This window comes from Globicephala melas, chromosome 4 (genome assembly GCF_963455315.2).
Source record: "Globicephala melas chromosome 4, mGloMel1.2, whole genome shotgun sequence".
NCBI classification, from domain to species: Eukaryota; Metazoa; Chordata; class Mammalia; order Artiodactyla; family Delphinidae; genus Globicephala; species Globicephala melas.
In genome coordinates, this window is record NC_083317.1 from 20,403,511 (window position 1) to 20,428,217 (window position 24,707).

Genomic DNA, 24,707 nt, shown 5'->3' on the forward strand with positions numbered 1-24,707 from the left:
ATGGAGTGTTGCTGGGACAAATTTTTTAAGCAGATTATGTTCCAGAAGTCTTAACCGTGTTCTGAAAATTACCAAAATTCACTTTCTGTTTGTTTGTTTGCTTTTGTTTTTGAGGTTACAGCCTTGGGGTGAGACCATTTATAGGAGAATGTGTTTCTTAGCTCTCCTTCCTAGATATAGCAAGCTTTGTAGTCAGATTTTGTGATCAAGTATGAATGTGAAATATATTTCTCTAATTTATAGTTTCTGTGGCAGGATTTGAAAAAAAAATATTGCATTTCTCATAAGAAGTAGTAGTAACTTTAGGTAAAAATGCTTCGTAAGTAATTTGGACAAATTTTGTTTGAGGTAAATCTATTGTTTAGGTAAAAAGTAAAGCTCTCAATAAACTGACAATTTGCTAATAAGTGGATATCATAAGATGTTTAAATACAGCATCTAAATTATTACTCAAATTTTTCCACCTTTTTTGATGGCTTGGAGTTCTATTAAGAGCCTATAAATAGAGTAGTCTGCATTGATTTGGTAGATAATATTTATACATTGTCAATTGAATTGTACAGGAACACCACTAGTGATTTCTTTATATCTTGACTCAAAATCCTTATGGGGAGCTCGATTTGTATGTTAGAAAATATGGTGGCCTACTCACTGTAGGCAGTAATGCAGATTTGCTGTCTATATGCATTCAGCTGAAATTAATCTGTAGGTCCTTGCTGCTCTAAGTGAGATTCGTGAAACTTGTTAGAAAAACAGTAATTCAGGCCTGTCTTCAGATCTACAGAATTAGAATCAACATTTTGACAAAGAACCTAGGTGAATAATTGGATGCATGTTGAAGTTTGATAGCACTCTTCCAGGCTTTTAGAATGTAAAATAAGGCATCCACTGCATAGAAAATCTAACTCACAGACAAGACCATCTTTTCATTATTGTAAGATTAGACATAAGGAGCAGTATTAGTCTTGGGTTTCTCTACTAACAATTTTAAACCTGTTAGAATACCTAAATTAATATAATCAAATACAGTATAATCTTATATGATATCACATCATATTTGTACATTAGAATTGGATCAAAATTTCAGAAAGTAGATGCCAGTGTTTTCTTTCTACAGGTAAAGAATCTGAGACTTGAGAGGTGAAATGGCACACTCAAGCTTCCATAGCTGGTAAGTGGCAGAGCTCTGATTACTGTGAAGGTTTCTGGAATCCAGTCAAGTACTCACCAAAAAGAGATGCTTTCTTCACTCTGCAAATTCACTAAATATCTTTATACAATTTTTATTTTGAATTTAAAAAATATATACCTGTTATTCATAAGCAAAAACTATCTGTGCATAAATATGTGTATATAACATATACAATACCAGTATTTAATGATGGTTATATAGAAGAAAAGAAGTTAAGGGTTATTTCAGTTGGTAGAATGAGCAAATATACACAATAAAATATTTGCAACTATTAAATATTAAAAAATCAGCTGTGAGTGATATTTTTATGCGGTGTGTGATATATGATCTGACTTGTATGTATATGCATGGTTTTGTGTGTGTGATAGAGAGCTTAATTCTTATCTTCCATTATAGTAAGTCAATATAAAATGGCTAATTTGACAAAATGAGGGAGAAAGAGAGACAGAGAAAGAGAAACAGAGTAATAAGCATATTACTTAGAAATATAGAGGTAGCTTACCAAGGTGCAGCTAGAAGACATGGACTATGTTGCCTCTGGAAACATGGGTGGGCAAGGATGTTTTAATGGTTGGCCCTTTTCCATTAAAAACCTATATTTTGGTAGACCTACCTATCGTCTACCAAAAGCCTGTAATAACTTTTAAACATAGGTTTAAACTTTCAAAAGGAGAGAAAAAAAGGAAATACATCATGGTTCACCTTATGTACAGTTCAATAAAAGAATTCAACAAAACGCATGCAGATCAATTGATTCTGAAAGTAGTTGATTCTGAAAATAGTGCACTGTGTTTAACTGGCAATTTCAGTTGGGTTGCAGGAATCTGGAAGTATAACCTGAACTCACTTCTATTTAGCACCTTGGCAAAGCTCAGATGAGTAAAACAATGTTATTAGAGGATTGCCATGATTACCATAGTAGAAAAATATTTATCTAAAAAGAATACCAGAAAATATAGCTACTAAAAAACATTTCTTGAGTATCAGTAAGGGGCACTAAGATTCCACTGATAGGAAATTAATAACCCTGGAGCAGTCATAAATTGTTTTCTTACTTTAACTTTAAAGGGAAAACATCATAAACTCTATGCTTTTTTAACTTCAGTATGGGGGTTGGAAATGCTTTTCCTCTTAACCCTTTTAACGCGAAGATGTATTTAACTATTTTCTTTAACTGGAAATTTATCTATTTTTCTCTTGTTTCCACCTCTGTCTGGTGTGCTTCTTATTCAGCATTCAAATGCAATGCTAGTTTGCTTACTTTGTCAAAAATAGAGCAATTGGGTTTTTCACAGATAAGTAAATTCCTAATAAATGACCTTCTGCAAGAAGCTCTATTAAAATGAAGCAAGGGTGTATTTACTGCAAGTTGGAGCCAAGAAGGAAACTGTATGAACAAAAATAAGATTTGTACAACCAACCCTCCTCACCTGCCCCCAAAATAATGAAAACATCATTCCTCAACTAGGACCACACTAAAAATAATTCTAAATATGAGAAGAAACTAAAACTAAAACATGCTTTGAATGGCCATTGAATATTAATCTCACAGTTAAAGAAAAGATGCCTTTTATCCACAGAGGACATTAGAAAATTAGGGAAAAAACAACATAGATAAACTATGAAGGGGTGAAACCATATTGGTGGATTTTCATGTCTTCTTCAATACTGATTCCTTTAAATATTAAGAAGACATAAAAACTCTAAATTGCCACCCTAAATTAGAAATAATCCCAGAAAAGAATCAGGGTTATCTGGAAACAAAAAAGCAGCTTTATTGTTCCCAAGGTTTGCAAACCAGGGATACAAAGGCTTCCTCAGTAACTGAAAGCGTGTTTCTCCTATTTTTCACCCTGTGAAGGGGGTGAGGGATTTTTAAAAGCAAAAACCTCGAAAGTCACAGTTGGGAGACTTGTAAGGAGGTTGGATGGTCCTTGCAGTCTGACCACAAGTCCTTGCATCTAGACCGCAAGTTTTTGATGGTTGCCTGTCATCCGAGCTTCTCCTTAGGGACTTTATCCAGGTAGGACCCTTAGCAGCATCATCAGAAGTCCTTATAGTTTTTGTTCATGGTTTTTTGCAAGAACACAGGGTACGTGACTGAAGTCCAGGTGTGTCATGACTGCCTGGCTCCATTTTGGGTTGCTTTTGGCCACACCAAGTTAATTTTCTATGTTCTTTCCATAGGGCATTTCTCTCATTTTTACCTTTCTTTAGGGGATTTTATTTTATTTTTACAAAGTAGAATAATTTTGAAGTATATTGCTAACGGGTGTTCAGTGTAATATTTTGGACTTAGCTGTATATTTTTTTTCTGTATACTTTTTTGTGTTTGTAACTACCAAAAAAAATAAAAACACAATTTAAAATGTAGACTTTCATTTTGGTTACACTGACCATATTTTTAGGTAATTTGTGGATTCCTAATGAATGGCATGAGAAATGGCATTGCTAATGGATTTATGCTGATTTTGCTTATTGTATTGTAGATCTAATAAACCAGGCTCAGATCATAGAACTGTAGATCTGTGAAGAACTCTCTCAACAACGCTTTTATTTTACAAATGAGAAATCTTTAAGTACAGAAAGGTCACTCAGAAACCTTTAAAAACATAAGTGAATTATTTGCCTTTGTAGCAAAACTGGAAGAAAATTCCAAGTCTCCTGACTTCAATACAGAGTTACTTCTTCAGGCCATGCTGCCTTTCTGTGTGAAGAATAATTGATTCACTCTCAGAGTAATAGATTTCTTTAGCAACGATTTGGAAAACAACATGAATCCTAAGGAAAACAAGTGAATGTTGATCTTATCTGCATTTGGATAAGCGGCATTGTACTTAGAGGTAGAGGATATTATATGTTGATACAGAAAAATGGATTTCTAAGACCATTAAGGAATGACTCAAAGAGCATGTCACTTATTGGATTCTTTTATTGGTTTTGTCTGTGAGTACAAGTGAAGTATTGTTCCAAAGAAGCCATATCAGAAATGAGGAAAGATCTCCAGCAAGGACAGATACTTTTAAATAAGACTGATATTGTTTTGTGTCAGAACTCTTAAGAATAGTACAAAAATGAAAACCTCAGCTCTAAACCTAAAGCATATTCCCTCTCCACCAGTAACACAATTTGAGTTGTGTGCCGTGTTTGCATTTGGCTGACTGTGCTGGTTCAGTCCATTTTTGCCCTCCTTCTCTTCAATATAATTAAATCAAATTTGTATGCTGAGTCTGTGATGACTAAGTCTGGCTGTTCGCTGCCAGTAAAATGTTTTGCTCTCTACATTTCATGCTGGTTCTCTTTCTATTAACAAAAATGGAATTTTCAGGCTTCATTACAAGATTAAACTTCTGATAGAATTAAAGATTATTGATTCTTTCTTACCAGTTCCAAAGCAATTTTCCTCTTGGAACCTACCACTCTGAAAACAAGAACCCCAAAACACAATTTCTCCAGGGATACATTTTTTTCTGCTCAGCAGGGAATAGTTTGGTAGTATATTATCAAACTTGGCAGAGGAGTTAAACAATGTAAAATAGAATGATTTGAAATGAATGAAAAAATCTGATATAATTGTGTGTATAACCACCTCAAAATACTTATGAGATGAGCTGCACCTCATTACCTGTGACTTCAGAGACACAATTGTTTAAGATTTTTATAAAATAACACAGAATGCTGTCCCTTTTAAAACAATAATTGTTTTCTTTTGCCTTTTGAAATTGAAGATGTACTGTAAATTTTCAAGAGGCTAAAAGACTGGTTCCCTTCTCCCTCAATGCAAATATGTTAAGATAGTGTTAATTTTCTTGTTTACACAAGAATTAAGTTTTCAGTCTATTTTTTGTCATGTCAGTAATAGCCACTGATGATAATAAAAGCAATAACTAAATAACTAGATAAATAAATGAAATACTGTTGTCTCTCCTTTCTCTTGTTATTTTGTTCTTTCTTTTCATTTTCCTGTTTATATGAATGAAAAGAGACAGCCTGATCTCTTTTTCAAGGGAATGTTTTAAAATTTCATGCTTAAAACTATGTCTGGAGAAGACCTTTTATCTTACTTAGCTTGAGAAAAGAGTGTTTGATAATCTACATGGAGAATATTTATTTCTTATTGTATAATTTCAGTTGAGTGATTTTCTCAAAAAGCTTAACATTGGGCCTAAGAATTGCCATTAGATCAGAGAACTATATGCAGATAACTGAAGACATTCCTCCCCAGCCATCTTCATTTAAGCTTCTTCTTATCAAAGAATAAAGAGCCAACTTAGACCATTATCTGTTATACGTATTCACTGTACATAGAATGCTTTGTTAAACCCCACAATCTGAGGTCAAACTATATATGAAAATGAAATGATTTTGTATATAAGAATGCTCTAAAGAATCCACACAAACAGCTAGTGGAGTTAATAATCAAGTTCATCAATGTGGTAAGATATAAGATCAATAACAACAACAACAAACACCCACATTTTGTCTGTAAGATAATTGAAAACTAAGGCTGGATTGGGCATGAAATTAAGCTAAAGCCACACAGTAGTACATTGCAGAACGGAGTTCTGAGTTCAAATAAGTCTGACTTTAATACACGTTTTTTTTTCCACCCTCCCTCCAACTATCTCACAATTTCTTCTGTGTTCAATTCAATGACTCAATGAATATTTTGAAATAAATGGAAGAATTTTATTAAATAAAAATTACCCCACTTCTGGGCTTCCCTGGTGGTGCAGTGGTTGAGAATCTGCCTGCCAATGCAGGGGACACGGGTTCAAACCCTGGTCTTGGAAGATCCCACATGCCACAGAGCAACTAGACCCGTGAGGCACAACTACTGAGCCTGCACGTCTGAAGCTTGTGCTCCGCAACAACAGAGGCCGCGACAGTGAGAGGCCCGTGCGCCGTGATGAAGAGTGGCCCCTGCTTGCCGCAACTAGAGAAAGCCCTCACAAAGAAACGAAGACCCAACACAACCAAAAAAAGAAAAATAAATAAATAGTGTTCCCTTAAAAAAAAAAAATTATCCCACTTAAAACATTTGTATGCCATTATAATAAAAAGAAATGTCCATTTATTCATTGTCTGGATCAAAAAAAAAAATTGGAACTCTCTTTGAGGCTAATAGCATAATAAGGGTTGCCTTTTGACCTGTGTGACACTAAAGATATACAGCAAACTCTAAACAAGGCTTTATCCCCTTGGGACACAAGGGATGCTGGCTGCAGTTTATCTCTCAGATTTGGCAGCATCTCTGGTACTGTAACTCTAGGGCAGGCTCTCATTGCTTTTCCTTACCTTTGATTTCTGGTCTTGCTGTCTCTGCTGTGAGTTAGCAGAAGGATGTTATTGCATTAAAGGTGGAGAACTTGAGCTAGGCTGGAAGAAAGTTGGGTTGCAAACATTCTTGGAATCATGAGGAGTTTTGTAGCCAGGTCCTAAAGATAATATTGAGAAAGAGTCAGGAGAAAGTAAAACCAGTCTCTGGGAAGCATAATGGGAGGACAGGAAGGAGGGGTAGGGAATCCAGGATTGGAAACTAAGGTATTATTATAGCTCAACTACTCACTGTATGTGCATCTCTGGTTCTGAAGGCTAAAAAGATAAAAATAAATTTCACTAAAATTTTATCAATGCATACTATAATCAAGCAAAATAATGATCTTTCTCCCTTAAAAAAACAGTATGTCACTTATTACATGTCCTAGGGATTTAAAACGTCTGGCTTCTACATCTCCCAGCCATCAGTTGTTTGTAATGGCTTAGTAAAGGAAATAATTTTGTTTTAGTTTACTAGATTTATGCATTCACTTTCTCTTAGCTGAAATGAAGGGTGGAATTTGAATTCTAAAAACATGCACTTCGTTCCACAAAGTAAGTTAATTTTCAAGTTCATCAGATGTGTATTTATATAGTGATTGTATCTGTCACATAAACATTTTGTCAATCACTGCCTTCCTTCTGTTCTGATACACTATAAATTCCATCTAAAATGTGACGAATACTTTGCTTGTTCTAAGTATAAATTGATTGTGGCAATGACAAGCATTTTGCCAAATCGCATATGCTCTATTATTATGTTGAATTAACCAAAGTAATCATTGAAGTTTTAAATTAAAAAAAAATGTATATCTAAGTCAAAATTAAATCATGAAATGATTTTGCTTTTGCCCTTTAAATTCTTTTATCTTTTGAATAAACACTTGCTTAAAACAACTATAAATATATAAACTAACCCAAGATCTTAAATTATAAAACAAATCAGAATGTGTGAAATAGCAATAGAATCTAATGAATAAATCAAGTTATCCTTCCGTTTTTTGTACTGGTATTTTGCTTGGTTATACTATGTATGAAAGAGATGAACTTTTTCCTTTAAAAGATAATGGCACATCACTCTTGGCAGTCATCACAGTAATAATTCCTTTGAGCAAAAATCACCAGTGAATGACAAAATTAGTGAGCAAAAGTTGAAGTGAAATTAGAATATTTATATGGTCTCAAAGTATCTCTGCTTAAGTACTTATTAATTACAAGAGTATAAATATTAACTTTACAGTGGAGAAACCTAGCAGGCACAGCCTTAACCAAGTGATCAACATTAACATCACCTTAATGGGACAAATTAACATTATATGCCTCTTGACATGATACACTGAGAGGAACACCTATTATTTCTTTGGTATTATTGCCAAAAGTATATAACCTGAATCTATGAAAAACATCAGACAGGCCCACACTGAGGGACATTCTACAAAGTAACTAGCCTTAACTCTTCACAACTGTTAAAACAAAAGCAACCCTGAGGACTTGTTCTATACTTAGCAAACATGGAATTAAATATGTGTGTTGCTATATTGGATCATGAACAGAAACAGACATCAATATGTAATTTTATGACTTTGACCATCATATATTTTTTATATAAGAGAATATCATTTATCTTAGAAAATATACAGTGAAGTATTTAGAGCTAAAAGGACATATCCCTGTAAATTATGCTCAATATTTCCAAGAAAAAATAAAGAATGAAAGAGAATAAAGCAAGTGTGTGAAATGTAAATATATGAGGATTTGAGAAAGCTATGTGAAAACTGTTTGCGTTTTTTGCAACTTTTCTTGTAAGTCAGATGTTATTACAAAAACGTTTAAAAAATAGAGTACTGGCAAAAAAAATTGGAATTTTGAGATGATGTCAAAGGGAAGAGAACAAATAATTAAAATTTTCCGAGTCCCCAGTGAATGCCTGGAGTGTCCGAGCCTGCCTCCTGGGTTTCAGCAGCAGTGAACCGGGCAGCGGATTTCAGATACTCAGACTCCACCTTTACTTTCACCTGCATTGGCGACCCCAAAAGTGACTCTCAAGGCTATTGGAGCTGCTACACCAGGCAAGACCTTCAAGATAGCAGGAGAGTAAAACTTGGAGATCACCTTCTTCCCCACAAATACGTAAGAAATATATCTACATGTGGAATAACTCCTACAGAACACCTACTGAACGGTGGCAGAAGACCTCAGACTTCCCAAAAGGCAAGAAACTCACCACATGTCTGGGTAGGGCAAAATAAAAAAAAAGAAAAAAACAGAGACAAAAGCATAGGGACGGGACCTGCATCAGTGGGAGGGAGCTGTGAAGGAGGAAAGGTTTCCACACACTAGGAAGCCCCTTCACTGGTGGAGACAAGGTAGGCAGGGAAGCTTCAGAGCCATGGAGGAAAGCTCAGCAGCAGGGGTGCAGACGGCAAAACGGAGAGATTCCCACACAGAGGATTCATGCTGACCAGCACTCACCAGCCCGAGAGGCTTGTCTGCTCACCCACTGGGGCAGGCAGGGGCTGGGAGCTGAGGCTCTAGCTTCGGAGGTCGGATCCCAGGGAGAGGACTGGGGTTGGCTGTGTGAACACAGCCTGAAGAGGGCTAATGCACCACAGCTAGCCAGGAGGGAGTCTGGGAAAAAGTTTGGAACTGCCTAAGAGGCAACAGACCATTGTCTTGGGGTGCGTGAGGAGAGGGGACTCAGAGCACCGCCTAAACGAGCTCCAGAGAGGGGCACGAGCTGCGGCTATCAGCGCAGACACCAGAGACAGGCATGAGATGCTAAGGTTGCTACTGCAGCCACCAAAAAGCCTGTGTTCAAGTGCAGGTCTTCTCTACACCTCTGCTCCCGGGAACCTGTGCAGCCCACCACGGCCAGGGTCCCATGATCCAGGGATAACTTCCCTGGGAGAACACACAGCACGCGTCAGGCTGGTGCAATGTCATGCTGGGTTCTGCTGTTGCAGGCTCGCCCTACATCTGTACCCCTCCCTCCCTCCAGCCTGAGTGAGCCAGAGCCCCGTAATAAGCTGCTACTTTAACCCCATCCTATCTGAGAGAAGAACAGACGCCCTCAGGTGACCTACACGCAGAGGTGGTGCCAAATTCAAAGCTGAAACCCGGGAGCTGTGTGAACAAAGAAGAGAAAGGGAAATCGCTCCCCACAGCCTCAGGAGCAGCGGATTAAATCTCCAGAGTCAACTTGATGTACACTGCATCTCTGGAATACCTGAATAGAGAAGAAATAATCCCAAATTGAGGGGGTGGACTTTGGGAGCAATTATATATATATATATATATATATATATATATATGTATATATTTTTTTTTTCCCTTTTTTTCTTTTTCTGAGTTGTATGTGTACACTTCTGTGCATGATTTTGTCTGTATAGCTTTGCTTTTACCATTTGTCCTAGGGTTCTGTCTGTCCTATTTTTTTCTTTTTTTTGCATAGTTTTTAGTGCTTGTTATCATTGGTGGATTTGTTTTTTGGTTTGGTGGCTCTCTTCTTTCTTTCATTCTTTGTTTTTTTTTTTTTTTACTTTTTACTATTTTTAATAATTATTTTTTATTTTAATAACTTTCTAAATTTTATTCTGAGCTATGTGGTGCTCTGGCTAGGTGTCAGGTCTGTCCCTCTGAAGTGGAGGAGCTGAGTTCATGACAGTCATCCAGAGACCTCCCAGCTCCACATAATAACAAATGGCAAAGATCTCTCAGAGATCTCCATCTCAACGCCAATACCCAACTCCACTCAAGGATCAGCAAGCTATAGTGCTGGACACCCTATGCCAAACAACTAGCAACACAGGAAAACAACACCACTCATTAGCATGAAGGCTGCTTAAAATCATAATAAGGTCAAAGACACCCCAAAACACACCAATGAATACGGACCTGACCACCAGAAAGACAAGATCCAGCCTCATCCACCAGAACACAGGCACTAGTCCATTCCGCCAGGAGGCCTATAAAACCCACTGAATCAATCTTAGCCACTGGGGGCAGACATGAAAAACAACAAGAACTACGACCCTGCAGGAAAAGGAGACCCCCAAAATAGTAAGTTAAGCAAAATGAGAAGACAGAGAAACACAGCAGATGAAGGAGTAGATAAAAACCCATCATATCGAACAAATGAAGAGGAAATAGGCAGTCTACCTGAAAAATAATTCAGAATAATGATAGTAAAGATGATCCAAAATCTTGGAAATAGAATAGAGAAAATGCAAGAAACATTTAACAAGGACCTAGAACTAAAGATGAAACAAGCAACGATGAACAACACAATAAATGAAATTAAAAACTCTCTAGAAGGAATCAATAGTAGAACAACTGAGGAAGAAAGGATAAGTAACCTGGAAGATAAAATAGTGGAAAAACTACAGCAGAGCAGAATAAATAAAAAAGACTGAAAAGAATTGAGAACAGTCTCAGAGATCTCTGGGATAACATTAAATGAACCAACATTCGAAATATAGGGGTCCCAAAAGAAGAAGAGTAAAAGAAAGGGACTGAGAAAATATTTGAAGAGATTATAGTTGAAAACATCCCTAATATGGGAAAGGAAATACTTAATCAAGTCCAGGAAGCACTGAGTGTCATACAGGATAAATCCAAGGGGAAACAGGCCAAAAGTCATATTAATCAAACTATCAAAAATTAAATACAAAGATAAATATTAAAAGCAGCAAGGGAAAAAATAACATACAAGGGAATCCCCATAATGTTAACAGCTGATCTTTCAGCAGAAACTCTGCAAGCCAGAAGGGACTGGCAGCACATATTTAAAGTGATGAAAGGGAAAAACCTACAACCAAGATTACTCTACTCAGCAAGGATCTCATTCCAATTTGATGGATAAATTAAAATCTTTACAGAAAAGCAAAAGCTAAAAGAATTCAGCACCACCAAACCAGCCTTACAACAAATGCTAAAGGAACTTCTCTAGGCAGGAAACACAAGAGAAGGAAAAGACATACAATAACAAAACCAAAACAATTTGGAAAATGGTAATAGGACAATACATATCGATAACTACCTTAAATGTAAATGGATTAAATGCTCCAGCCAAAAGACATAGACTGGCTGAATGGACAAAAAAACAGCACCCATATATATACTGTCTAAAAGAGACCAACTGCAGACCTAAGGACACACACAGACTGAAAGTGAGGGGATGGGAAAAGATATTCTATGAAAATGGAAATCAAAAGGAAGCTGAATTAACAATTCTCATATGAGACAAAATAGATTTTAAAACAAAGACTATTACCTGAGACAAAGAAGAACACTACATAATGATCAAGGGATCTTTCCAAGAAGATATAACAATTGTAAATATTTATGCACCCAACATAGGAGCACCTCAATACATAAGGCAAATGCTAACAGCCATAAAAGGGAAAATTGACAGTAAAACAATCAGAGTAGGGGACTTTAACACCTCACGTTCACCAATGGAGAGATCATCCAAAATGAATATAAATAAGGAAACACACACTTTAAATTATATACTAAACAAGATGGACTTAATTAATATTTATAGGACATTCCAGCCAAAAAACAACTGAATACCTTTCTTCTCAAGTGCTCATGGAACATTCTCCAAGATAGATAATAACTTGGGTCACAAATCAAGCCTTGGTAAATTTAAGAAAATTGAAATTGTATCAAGTATCTTTTTTCGACAACAACGTATGAGACTAGATATCAATTACAGGAAAAAATCTGTAAAAAATACAAACACATGGAGGCTAAACAATACACTACTTAATAACCAGGAGATCACTGAAGAAATCAAAGAGGAAATCAAAAAATACCTAGAAACAAATGACAATGAAAACACGACCCAAAACCTATGTGATGCAGCGAAAGCAGTTCTAAGAGGGAACTTTATAGCAATACAACCATACCTTAAGAAACAAGAAACATCTCAAATAAAAAAATAAACTTACACTTAAAGCAATTAAAGAAAGAAGAGCAAAACAACCCCTAAAGATAGCAGAAGGAAAGAAATCATAAAGGTCAGATCAGAAATAATTGAAAAAGAAATGAAGGAAACAAGGGCAAAGATCAATAAAACTAAAAGCTGGTTCTTTGAGAAGATAAAGAAAATTAATAAATCATTAGCCAGACTCATCAAGGAAAAAAGGGAGAAGACTCAAATCAATAGAATTAGAAATTAAAAGGGAGAAGTAACAACTGACCCTGCAGAAATACAAAGAATCATGAGAGATTACTACAAGCAACTATATGCCAGTAAAATGGACAACCTTGAAGTAATGGACAAATTCTTAGAAAAGAACAACCTTACAAGACTGAACCAAGAAGAAATAGAAAATATAAACAGAGCAATCACAAGCACTTAAATTGAAGCTGAGATTAAAAATCTTCTAACAAATAAAAGCCCAGGATGAGATGGCTTCACAGGAGAATTCTATCAAACATTTAGAGAAAAGCTAAAACCTATCCTTCTCAAACTCTTCCAAAATATAGTAGAGGGAGGAACACTCACAAACTCATTCTACAAGGCCACCATCACTCCTATACCAAAACCACACAAAGATGTCACAAAGAAAGAAAACTACAGACTAATATCACTGATGAACATAAATGCAAAAATCCTCAACAGAATACTAGCAAACAGAATCCAACAGCACATTAAAAGGATCATAAAACATGATCAAGTGTTTTTTTTTCCCAGAAACACAAGGATTCTTCAGTATATGCAAATCAATCCATGTGATACACCATATTAACAAACTGAAGAATAAAAACCATATGATCATCTCAATAGATGCTGAAAAACTTCCAACAAAATTCAACACCCATTTATCATAAAAACCCTCCAGAAAGTAGTCAAAGGGGGAACTTACCTCAACATAATAAAGGCTATATATGACAAACCCACAGCCAGCATTGTCCTCAGTGGTGAAAAACTGAAACCATTTGCACTAAGATCAGGAACAAGACAAGGTTGCTCACTCTCACCACTATTTTTCAACACTGTTTTGGAAGTTTTAGCCACAGCAATCAGAGAAGAAAAATAAATAAAAGGAATCCGAATTGGAAAAGAAAACTGTCACTGTTTGCAGATGACATGATACTGTACATAGAGAAACCTAACGTTGCTACCAGATAACTACTAGAACTAATCAATGAATTTGGTAAAGTAGCAAGATACAAAATTATAGCACAGAAGTGTCATGCATTTGTATACACTAACGACAAAAAATCTAAATGAGAAATTAAGGAAACACTCCCACTTATCACTGCAACAAAAAGAATAAATACCCAAGGATAAACCTACCTAAGGAGACAAAAGACCTGTATACAGAAAAGTGTAAGACACTGATGAAAGTAATTAAAGATTATACAAACAGATGGAGAGATATACCATGTTCTTGGATTGGAATAATCAATATTTTGAAGATGACTCTACTACCCAAAGCAATCTACAGATTCAATGCTATCCTTATCAAACTACCAATGGCATTTTTCACAGAACTAGAACAAAAAATTGCACAATTGTATGGAAACACAAAAGACCCCAAATAGCCAAAGCAATCTTGAGAAAGAAGAAGGAGCTGGAGGAATCAGGCTCCCTGACTTCAGACTATACTACAAAGCTACAGTAATCAAGACAGTATGGTACTGGCACAAAAACAGAAATATAGATCAATGGGACAAGATAAAAAGCCCAGAAATAAACCCACACACATATGGTCACCTTGTCTTTGATAAAGAAAGTAAGAATATACAATGGAGAAAAGACAGCCTCTTCAATAAGTGGTGCTGGGAAAATTGGACAGCTATGGGTAAAAGAATGTAATTACAATATTCCCTAACACCATACACAAAAATAAAGTCAAAATGTATTAAAGACCTAAATGTAAGGTTAAACACTATAAAACCCTTAGAGGAAAACACAGGCAGAACTCTCTATGTCATAAATCACAGCAATATCCTTTTTGACCCACCTCCTACAGAAATGGAAATAAAAACAAATATAAACAAATGGAACCTAATGAAACTTAAAAGCTTTTGCACAGCAAAGGAAACAATAAACAAGACCAAAAGACAACCCTCAGAATGGGAGAAAATATTTGCAAATGAAGCAACTGACAAAGGATTAATCTCTAAAATTTACAAGCAGCTCATGAAGTTCAATGTCAAAAACACAAACGACCCAATCCAAAAATGGGCAGAAGACCTAAATAGAGATTTCTTCAAAGAGATATACAGATGTCAACAAAAGCATGAAAGAATGCTCAACATCATTAGTCATTAGAGAAATTCAAATCAGAACTAAAATGAGCTATCATCTCACACTTGTCAGAATGGCCATCATCAAAAAATCTACAAACACTAAATGCTGGAGACAGTGTGGAGATAAGGGAACCCTCTTGCACTGTTGGTGGAAATATAAATTGATACAGCCACTATGGAGAACAGTATGGAGTTTCCTTAAAAAAAAAACTAAAAATAGAAGTACCATATGACCCAGCAATCCCACTACTGGGCATATACCTGGAGTAAATCATAATTCAAAAAGTGTCATGTACCACAATGTTCACTGCAGCTCTATTTACAATAGCCAGGACATGGGAGCAACCTAGTTATCCATCAACAGGTGAATGGATAAAGAAGATGTGGCACATATGTACAATGGAATATCACTCAGCCATAAAAAGAAACAAAATTGAATTATTTGTAGTGAGGTGGATGGACCTACAGTCTGTCATACTGTGTGAAGTAAGTCAGAATGAGAAAAACAATATTGTATGCTATCACATATATACGGAATCTAAAAAGAAAGAAAAAAATGGTTCTGAAGAACCTAGGGACAGGATGGGAATAAAGATGCAGACCTACTAGAGAGTGGACTTGAGGACATGGGGGTGGGGGAAGGGTAAGCTGGGATAAAATGAGAGAGTGTCATGGACATATATACACTACCAAATGTAAGTCAAAACTAGTGGGAAGCAGCCTCATAGAACAGGGAGATCAGCTTGGTGCTTTGTGACCACCTGGAGTGATGGGATAGGGAGGGTGGGAGGGAGACGCCAAGAGTGAGCGGATATGCAGATATAGGTATATGTAAAACTGATTCACTTTGCAATACAGCAGAAACTAACACACCACAGTAAAGCGATTATACTCCAATAAAGATGTTATTTATTTATTTTTTTCTATAAAGAAAAGCCCAAGCCTAGATAATGTCACTGGTGAATTCTTCCCAAAATTTAAAGAGAACTACAACCAATCCTCCACAAACTCTTACAAAAATAAAACTAAAAAAAGAGGGACTATTTCCCTTCTCACTCCATCTGTCCATTATTACCCTGATTTCAAAACTATACAAATATATCACAAGAAAAGAATATTACAGAACAATATTTCTTATGAATACTGACACTAAAATTTCCAATAAATAGTAGCAAGCCTAGTTCAGCAACATATTAAAAAACAAAAAAAAAATGATAACACAATGCCCAAGTTGAGACTTATTCCAGAAATGTAACTTTGGTTCAAAATACAAAAAAAAAAAATCAGTGTATTATAATGTATTAATAGAATACAGGAGAAAAACACATAGTCATCTTAGTAGAGCAAGAAAAACAACTGATAAAATTCAGGATATAACATTTTAACAAACTAAGAATAGAAGGAGACTTCCTTAAGGTGCTAAAAGGAATTTATTACAAAAGCTTACTGCTAACTTCATTCTTAATGGTAAAATATTCAATACTTTTCCCCAAGATAAAGAACAAGACAAAGAAGTTTGCTACTGTCATTTTACTCAATATAGAGGTTATAGACCAGTTAATTAGGCAAGAAATTGAAGTGAAAGACCTTCAGCTTGGAAAGAAAAAAGTAAAACTACCTCTGTTTGCAGATGACATGATCTTGTATATAGAAAACCCTAAGAAATACACATAGACAAGTACACACACAAGTATGATGATTAAGTGAATTCAGCAATGTTGCAAGTTACAAAATTAAATAAAATAATTAAATGTACTTCTAAATACTAGCAATGAACAATTCAGAAATTAATAGAGCACTTCCATACAACAAATAAAATACTTAAAAATTAAATTAACAAAGAAATGCAACACTCGTGCAGTGTAAACTATAAAACATTAATGAGGGAAATTAGAGAAGACCTGTATAAATAAAAGATATCTTGTGTTCATGGATTAGAAGACAATATCGTTAAGATGATTGCAATAATTTCTAAATTGTACTATAGATTAGACATCATTTCTACAAAATCCTAGTTAGTTTTTTTTTTTTTTTGCAGTAATTGGTAAGCTGACCCTAAAATTCATATAGAAATTCAAGGCATTCAAAATAGCCAAAATAAGCTTGAAGCAGAGGAAGAAAGTTAGAATACTCATACTTCCCAATTTTAAAATTTAATACAAAGCTACTGTAAACAAGACAATGTGGTGCTGGCATAAGCATAGACATATTAGACCATTTGAAAAGAATTATGTGTCTATAAGTAAACACAATCATTTATCACCAATAGATTTTCACCAGGGTGTCAAGATAATAAAGCAAGGGAGAAAGAGTCTTTTTAACAAATGGCACTGGGGCATCTGAATATCTCCATACAAAGAGTAAAATTAGCTCTCTATCTTACAGCATTTATAAAAGGTAGATCAAAATGGATCAAAGAACCAAATATAAGTGATAAAATTATAAAAAAAGGAAAACATGTAAACCTTTGTGACCTGGGATTAGGCAACAGTTTCTTGTAAGTGAAATCAAAGTACAATTAACAAAAGAAAAAAAATACATAATTGACTTTATCAAAATTAAAACCTTTTGTACTTCAAAGGACACTATCAAAAAAACTGAAAAGACAATCTGCATAATGGGAGAATAAATTTGCAAATCATATATCTAATAAAGGTCCCCTATCCAGAATACAAAAGTAATTCTTTCAACTTAACAATAAAAAGACAAATAACCCAGTTTTGTTCTTTTATTGAGTTGAGTTGTAAGAGTTCTTTATATATTTCTGGAGACAATGAGTAGTGACCTTGAGCATCTTTTGTGTATATATTATTCATCTGTATATCTTCTTTGAAGAAGTGTCTATTAAAACCCAATAATTAAAAATGGGCAATAGGTTTGAATAAACATTTCTCCAAGGAAGATATCTCTATCTATATATCTATATCTATCTATCTATCTATCTATCTATCTATCTATCTATCTATATATATATATGTATCTATATCTATATAACCTATGAGCATGTGGAAAGATACTCAGGATCATTAGTCATGAAGAGAATGCAAACCAGAACCACAAAGAGATACTACTTCATAGTCACTAGGATACCTGCAATCAAACACTAAGTGTAGACGAGGCTATAGAGAAATAGGAATACTCATAAAATGTAAAATGGTTTAATGTCTATGGAAAACAACTGGGCAGTTCCTTAAAAACTTAAACATGGAGGTACCATATGGCTCAGAAGTTTTATACTAGTTTGTATACCCCCACAAAAATCAAACCCACAAAAAATCTGTACATGAATGCTCATAGCAGAATTATTCATAAAAGCAAAACAGTGAAAACAACATAAATACCAATTAACTGATAGCTGGGTAAACAAAATATAATATAGCATATGATGGAATGTTACTCAGCCATAAAAAGGAATAGAATACTGATACATGCTACAATATAGACCAACTGGGAAAACACTATGCTAAGTGAAAGAATGACAGAGGAGACCCAACAAGGCCTTGCTTCACAGTACAATTGGGTAGAAAGAATGAAGGCCACAATAACAAACCAGTGCAGGAGGAAAGGTGTCTCCTTGACTCAAGAAATTGGGTACATAATGTTTCACAGATCCAACAACACAGCTTCGAGCCTTGGAGCCACAAAGATTTGGGACCTTGGGTCACTCTTGTGTCCTAAATGGACAAGACTCCGTCTGTTCAAGCAAGGCCCAGCAGTTTCCCAAAGTAGAATGATAGAGTGGTCAGCAGCCTACCTATGTGTGATTTTCTACTTGAACTTGATATTGGAAGAGAAAAAGTGTAGAATAATGTTCCACATTTGTTGAATAAGAAATGCTCACTACTCTTTGAAGATTTGGGGGCCATTTGTAGAAGGTCTTTTTGCCTATGAAAAAGCTCTCAAACTTTTCCGGAAATTTTGCATATTAGACCATTTTGCTATATCTACACATTCTAAATGTAAGCAGGTTGCTACCATATAATAACATCAAGTTATAAAATCACACATTGTAAATGTCCTTCAAAGATCATACAAGAGAAATGTCTTCTCAAAAGAACTTTTGGAAATGAAATTGTTAGAACACCACTACTATAAATAATACCAGAAGCATCATACACAGCTGTGTTCAGTGGGCTGGAAAGGTGGAGTAGTTTGTCAATTACAGTCCATGTTTACCTCCACTGGTACTGGTTCCCATGGAGGTTTCTTCTCGTGAATCTCAGTTTCAGTAAGCCATGACTTCCCGTATTTGCCTGTCTGTCTCTCCAGCCTGGGAGTTAGCAGTTGGCCCCGTGTCTTTATCTCTCTTATGAATCCAAGAAGAATTGTTGATTTTTCAGTCTGTTTAGCTTTTTAACTTGTTAGAATGGAATGGTCACTTCTAAGCTCCTTACATGTGGAAACAGAAACTCCAAGTTCTTGACATTTTATGAATATTTCTAAGAAGTTATATGAATTGAATGCTGAGTAAATGCTTTGAGCTTTAGATCTCAAAACTGTATAAAATAATGACCTAGATAAACTATCCTGAGAAAGCTAATCATATACACTTTACTCTGGTTGACTTAAAATTTTCTGTCTCTTGGAAATGTTCTTCAGTCACTAACATTGTACTTAACAACTTACAGAGCTTGTCTCTAAATTGTTGCTTAGTGCATGCACTATGTTGTGATAGACACATAAAGCAGCTGGAATCTTTAAACCAAATGACACAAAACATGATCCCTCATCTAGAAATTTTGGCAAGTAATTAACTGACTTCTTTGTGGGAATCTCCATCCATCAGCTAGATCTTTTAGAGACCTTGTTGATAGACAGATAAAATAATTTTTCCGAACTCTCAAGAGGTAATAAGCATAATTTTTGAGTCAGGAAATAAAGAAATAGGACTTTTCTTAAAGATATGCCATAAGAGAAATATGCACATTCATTAAGATGTAGCAGAATTCAATTTGCCTCTAAAATAAACAGTTTATCTTGGACCATATGAAATTGCCATATCTGACCAGTTTTGACTTATGAAAATGTGTATTTTATGCAAAACCTAAAACATACATAGGAAAGCTAACGTAAAAATTAAAATGTATTTTTCTACTATACCAACAATAAAGGAGTTTCCTGTTAATGTTAGAATCTTCTTAAAATATATTAAATATATTAAAATATATTAACTACTGGATTTTGAAAAATATCATGCACATTAAAAAGAAAAATTGGGGCTTCCCTGGTGGCGCAGTGGTTGAGAGTCCACCTGCCGATACAGGGGACACGGGTTCGTGCCCCGGTCCGGCAAGATCCCACATGCCATGGAGCGGCTGGGCCCGTGAGCCATGGCCGCTGAGCCTGCGCGTCTGGAGCTTGTGCTCCGCATCGGGAGAGGCCACAACAGTGAGAGGACTGCGTACCGCAAAAAAAAAAAAAAAGAAAAGAAAAATTGACAAAGTAAAGATAGACTCTTTAAAGTTATGCAATGGCATTTCCATTTAGCATTTTGACTCTGGGAGAAAGAGTACACAGAGATATAATAGCCACCAGATGATGTTAGTGAGATGAAGGCATTCAAAATAAACTCAGACATAAATAGGTAATCTATGCGTAAGGTATGGGGGCAGAGTGTATGAATGCAATGGAAATCAGCATAACGTTTTCTTACAAAGAGTACAAAATTCCACCATATTGCCTCAGCACACCATAAGCATTACCAAATTTTTTATGGTATTTCTAATTTTAATGTAGTTTTATCGAGAGAAATACACATACATTATTGATTCAGTTACATGAAGTATCTGAAAAGTGCTTCAAAAGTAGATGTAATTTTTTTAAATTATTTATTGGCAATATATGCACAATTTCTTAGTAAAAAGATTTCTTAGTAAAAAAAAATGAGGACAACAAGAATGACAATAAGGTAATCTCCAGCTTGAAACGAAGGGTAAAATACAGAGGTGAATTTAACAAAAGTCAACTCATAATGTGCAAAATCAGGTGGCAAGACAATGAGCAAAAGCCCCTATCTGCCATCCCAGCCCCAAGATTCCCTGATATCACAACATTTGTCCTCATGGGAAGCAATGTGGATAACAGACCATGGTCATTGCTTTTTTAATTAAGAAAAGTGTGCCAAAGCGTCTGTCGACTTTCTACAAAATAAGCTGTGTATCCGCAAGAAAAGAGAAACAAAAGTCATGTCTGTAGACCATTATCATATCTTTTTGTTTAAACTAACGTTTGATTTTTTTTTTCAATAGAATATTTTGAAACCTTCACCACCCCTGCCAGTTAGAAACCCAAAAGAGACAAGGGGAATACTTGATCAGTCATTTCTGTTTTGAACAGAGTAAGAAGAGGAGAACACCAGCTTCGCTCTTTGTTGGAAGCTGCAGATAAAAACCTCTGTTCTTGGCCCCAGTTCTCACTATAAGCAAAGCTATATCTTAGCTTAGGGATGTTATCTGCCTTAAGAAGAGATCGAAGCATTGCCTGACACTGCATTTGGTATGGAATTCTGTATTTGAAATTTTTAATCCTACTTTAGTTCCATCTCAGTTTCATGGTTTCCTGAAATCTCTGATCTATTTTAATTTACTAAGAACAACAAAATTAAGTATGTTCTGGTGCTCAAGGTAAAGCAACCCCTAAGAATTTATTCTTAACTCATGTCATATGAATTAACTTCAACATATCTGTCAATGATTTTAAAGAATATGCAAAATTTGTGTGGATGTAATATGTTTATTTTTCTAGAGAAGAGGCCAATAAAAGGAAAGTTTCAAGATAAAAGGAAGATGTACTTAGGTGGTCAGTGACAGGAAATTTATAAAATAAATAAACAAATTTGTAACAGATTGTACTGTTCTCTGTCTGAAGAAAATCTGTGTTACTTTTCTTGAAAGTGGAATCAAACAATGCATAATTGGCCAGTAGATCTCTAGCAAGTCTAGGAGAAAGCAGACCCTAATTCAAGGACTCAAAAATCTATTTATAAATGGTTGCATAAAACTCTTTGTTTTATAATGCTAGACTGACCGCCTAATTTTTGCCCTTCTGTGTCAATACTTACCAAAAGATCTTCTGTATGTTCCGTTTTATCAAAATAAAATGATGCAAAAGAAGTCATGAAAATAGTAATACAATTTACAGAAAGTTTAGAATGTGTATAAAACATGTAGACCATATACTATATTTTTACTATATTTGACTACATTTAACATAGTTATCAGATCTGAAGAACATATGGCCTCTGATGTTGAAAGAAAGAGTCCTAGTAGATTAATCTACAATTAATTGAATAAAAACTTTTTTATCTACTCTGAAATTTCTCGTGATTCAACAGAAGGTATTTACAGGAAATTGTCAGATATCTCTAAGACTCCATAAAATCTTGATTTTATATGTATTCTATATATATATATATATAGAGAGAGAGAGAGAGAGAGAGAGAGAGATAAAGTGAGGGAATACTAACTTCGGCTGAATGCCCTGAGTTTTCAGTTATTTGAATAAAAAACAAACAAACAAAAAATGTTCCCTGTGGTAGTGGAATTTAGTAACAAATTTAATCACGTGCAGATAGCAAGGTAGAAGTAAAGCTCAAGTAGGCACATGTGAGACAGCAAGCAGAGTCTAGTGACTACTACAGTACTACAATAGGATAAGTTTGTGCTGTGTCTAGTGGATGTCATCTTAAAGTACATAAAGTGTTTGAGAAGAAAATAAATTCCTGTTTTAATGTGGTTGTGATAGAACATGTATCTCTTTTAGATTTTAAAGAAAAACCTTATCTCTGACCTAGTTTCTAGGATTTCCTCAGAATATTCCTATTGACCAGATTTTGATTACTTCAGTTTGGTTAATATAAAAATTTAATGAACTAAAAATTAAGGGAGCCATTTTAACAATAAATATGCAAATAAAAATCCAACATCAATTTCATAGGAAACATTTTTAAATTCTTTTTGTTTGTCAGTGTCCCACTTTTATTTTCTGCATTTGCTTACATTTGAAGAGGAGGTGTAATAATGACATAAAAATGTCACATAAGTTAAAAATCATGTGGTCAGTAATGGACCCCATTACAACTTTGGCATCAGTTGGAAAAATCAAGTATTTCCTATTCTCCATATGTTTACAATATTGTCTAGTTATTCTTACATGGTGATAGTTGCTAATAGTAACTTTTATATGTATTGAAGTGTAAAATATATCAACTCATGCCAATTTGATACCATTATGTTTAAAATAAATCATAGTAATATTAAGATTATATAATTATTTAATATCAAATAATTTTGCCTGTTTTAATCATTCAAAACTTATACCTGGGTCCCTAATATATATTTATTTGGGGCACCTGAAAACTGGCTATTTGGAGAGCATTTTTTTAAATTTGCATGAATTCCTTCAAAGAAAAAATAGTTCCTGTGATATTTGGGCTGAAGAAGACTCTTCTGTAAAGCTTCTGAATGTTAATAAGTTCTCAGTCTCTGAGTGGCAGCAAAAGGAAAGAAGTGTCTGCCTTATGGATGGAAAATAAAGTCACACTCTTGGATCATGATCCATTATGAGAAGGGTTAGGAAAATGAAATATCAGCTATGTCCACCACCTGCTAATTTCGTAGCTACTTCTTTCATTCAAAAGTTGAGTTTCATCTTCTGTTCTGGAGTCAGTAGTAATAAGGTCATCAGCCATGTGAAAGAATGATGATTTTCTGAAAGAATAGGTGAATAAAATGTGGAAAGGGAATGAGACCTTAACCTGAACATATTTATTAGGTTATTTTCAATACACTAATACAAGTCATTAACTCAATTATTCAACAGATACCTGTTGAGATCTAATTATACAGAAGGCTCACATCCCTTGAGTTATTAATTTCTAGTGGGTAAGTTCAAGAAAATCCCATTTTGCAATGACTGGTAAGTTATCTCATACAGTTTTATTGATTATAATGATAAAAATCATGATGCAAATTGCAAACATTAAAGATAGTGATTTTCTTTCATCCATAATGTAAAATGAAACAGAAAAGAAAGTGAAAATAGATATCAATTTTATATCATTTTTCAAGAAAGGAAATAATTATGAATAACTGATAGATCATTTATAACAGTAGAAATCTTTAACATCAACATTCAGAAACTCTGCAGAGCTCAACATATGTGCTTAGCATGTCCACCCTACGTGATTCAGTATGTAATTTTCCAAGTATTTGGGCATAATTTACTTACCTGGGGGCTAACCTTCTCTGAATTTGCTTCTCTTCCAAGAGTTTTCTCCTATTTTCAACTGATGTGCCAGCCTCAAACACAATTTCTGAGTTCTTATTTTGGATAAGCCAGTTATCAACACAACTTAACTTTCACACCCTATAATTAAAAACAAGTATCTTACCATGTCCCGTTACTATAGGCAAACTTTGAAAGACAGAACAATTTTTATTAAAGATTCAGTTAAGAGCTTATGGCTCTCCATTGAGATTATCACTTAGTCAATTTAATGGTGATATCAAAAATTAAACTTGAAAATTTTCTTCAAAAAATATCTTCTAATATCAAATGTTCTTCAAAATTTGAATATAGCACGACTTTAAGTGAATAAATGCTTGACCTATTTTTGTACCTATATTTCTATCTTTCATGTTCTAGTTCACTGAGAGGGAGTTTAGGAACTTAAACATGAAACTGGCTCGATTATGACAAGAAAATTGGAAAAAAAAATCACCAGAATTCTTGCCACATTAAACAGCACATTGTTAAAGATAATTATGGCAGGCTGGCTCAGGAACTAGCAGAGTTTGGCTGTAGCATTCTAACAAGAGAAAGAGAAGATATCTCTCACAATGTAAACTTCTGTCAATAAAGACTTTTAAAATATTTTTTCTATATTTGTAAAATCACAGATGCAGATATACAGAAGCTATGGAGACAG

At 34.8% G+C, this 24,707-nt stretch overlaps 1 pseudogene; it reads left to right on the plus strand.

Moving 5' to 3' along the window:
- The first annotated feature begins 8,434 nt into the window (after nt 1-8,434).
- Nucleotides 8,435-24,707, plus strand: part of LOC115864271 (small ribosomal subunit protein uS5 pseudogene) — a 41,026-nt pseudogene continuing 24,753 nt past the window's right edge.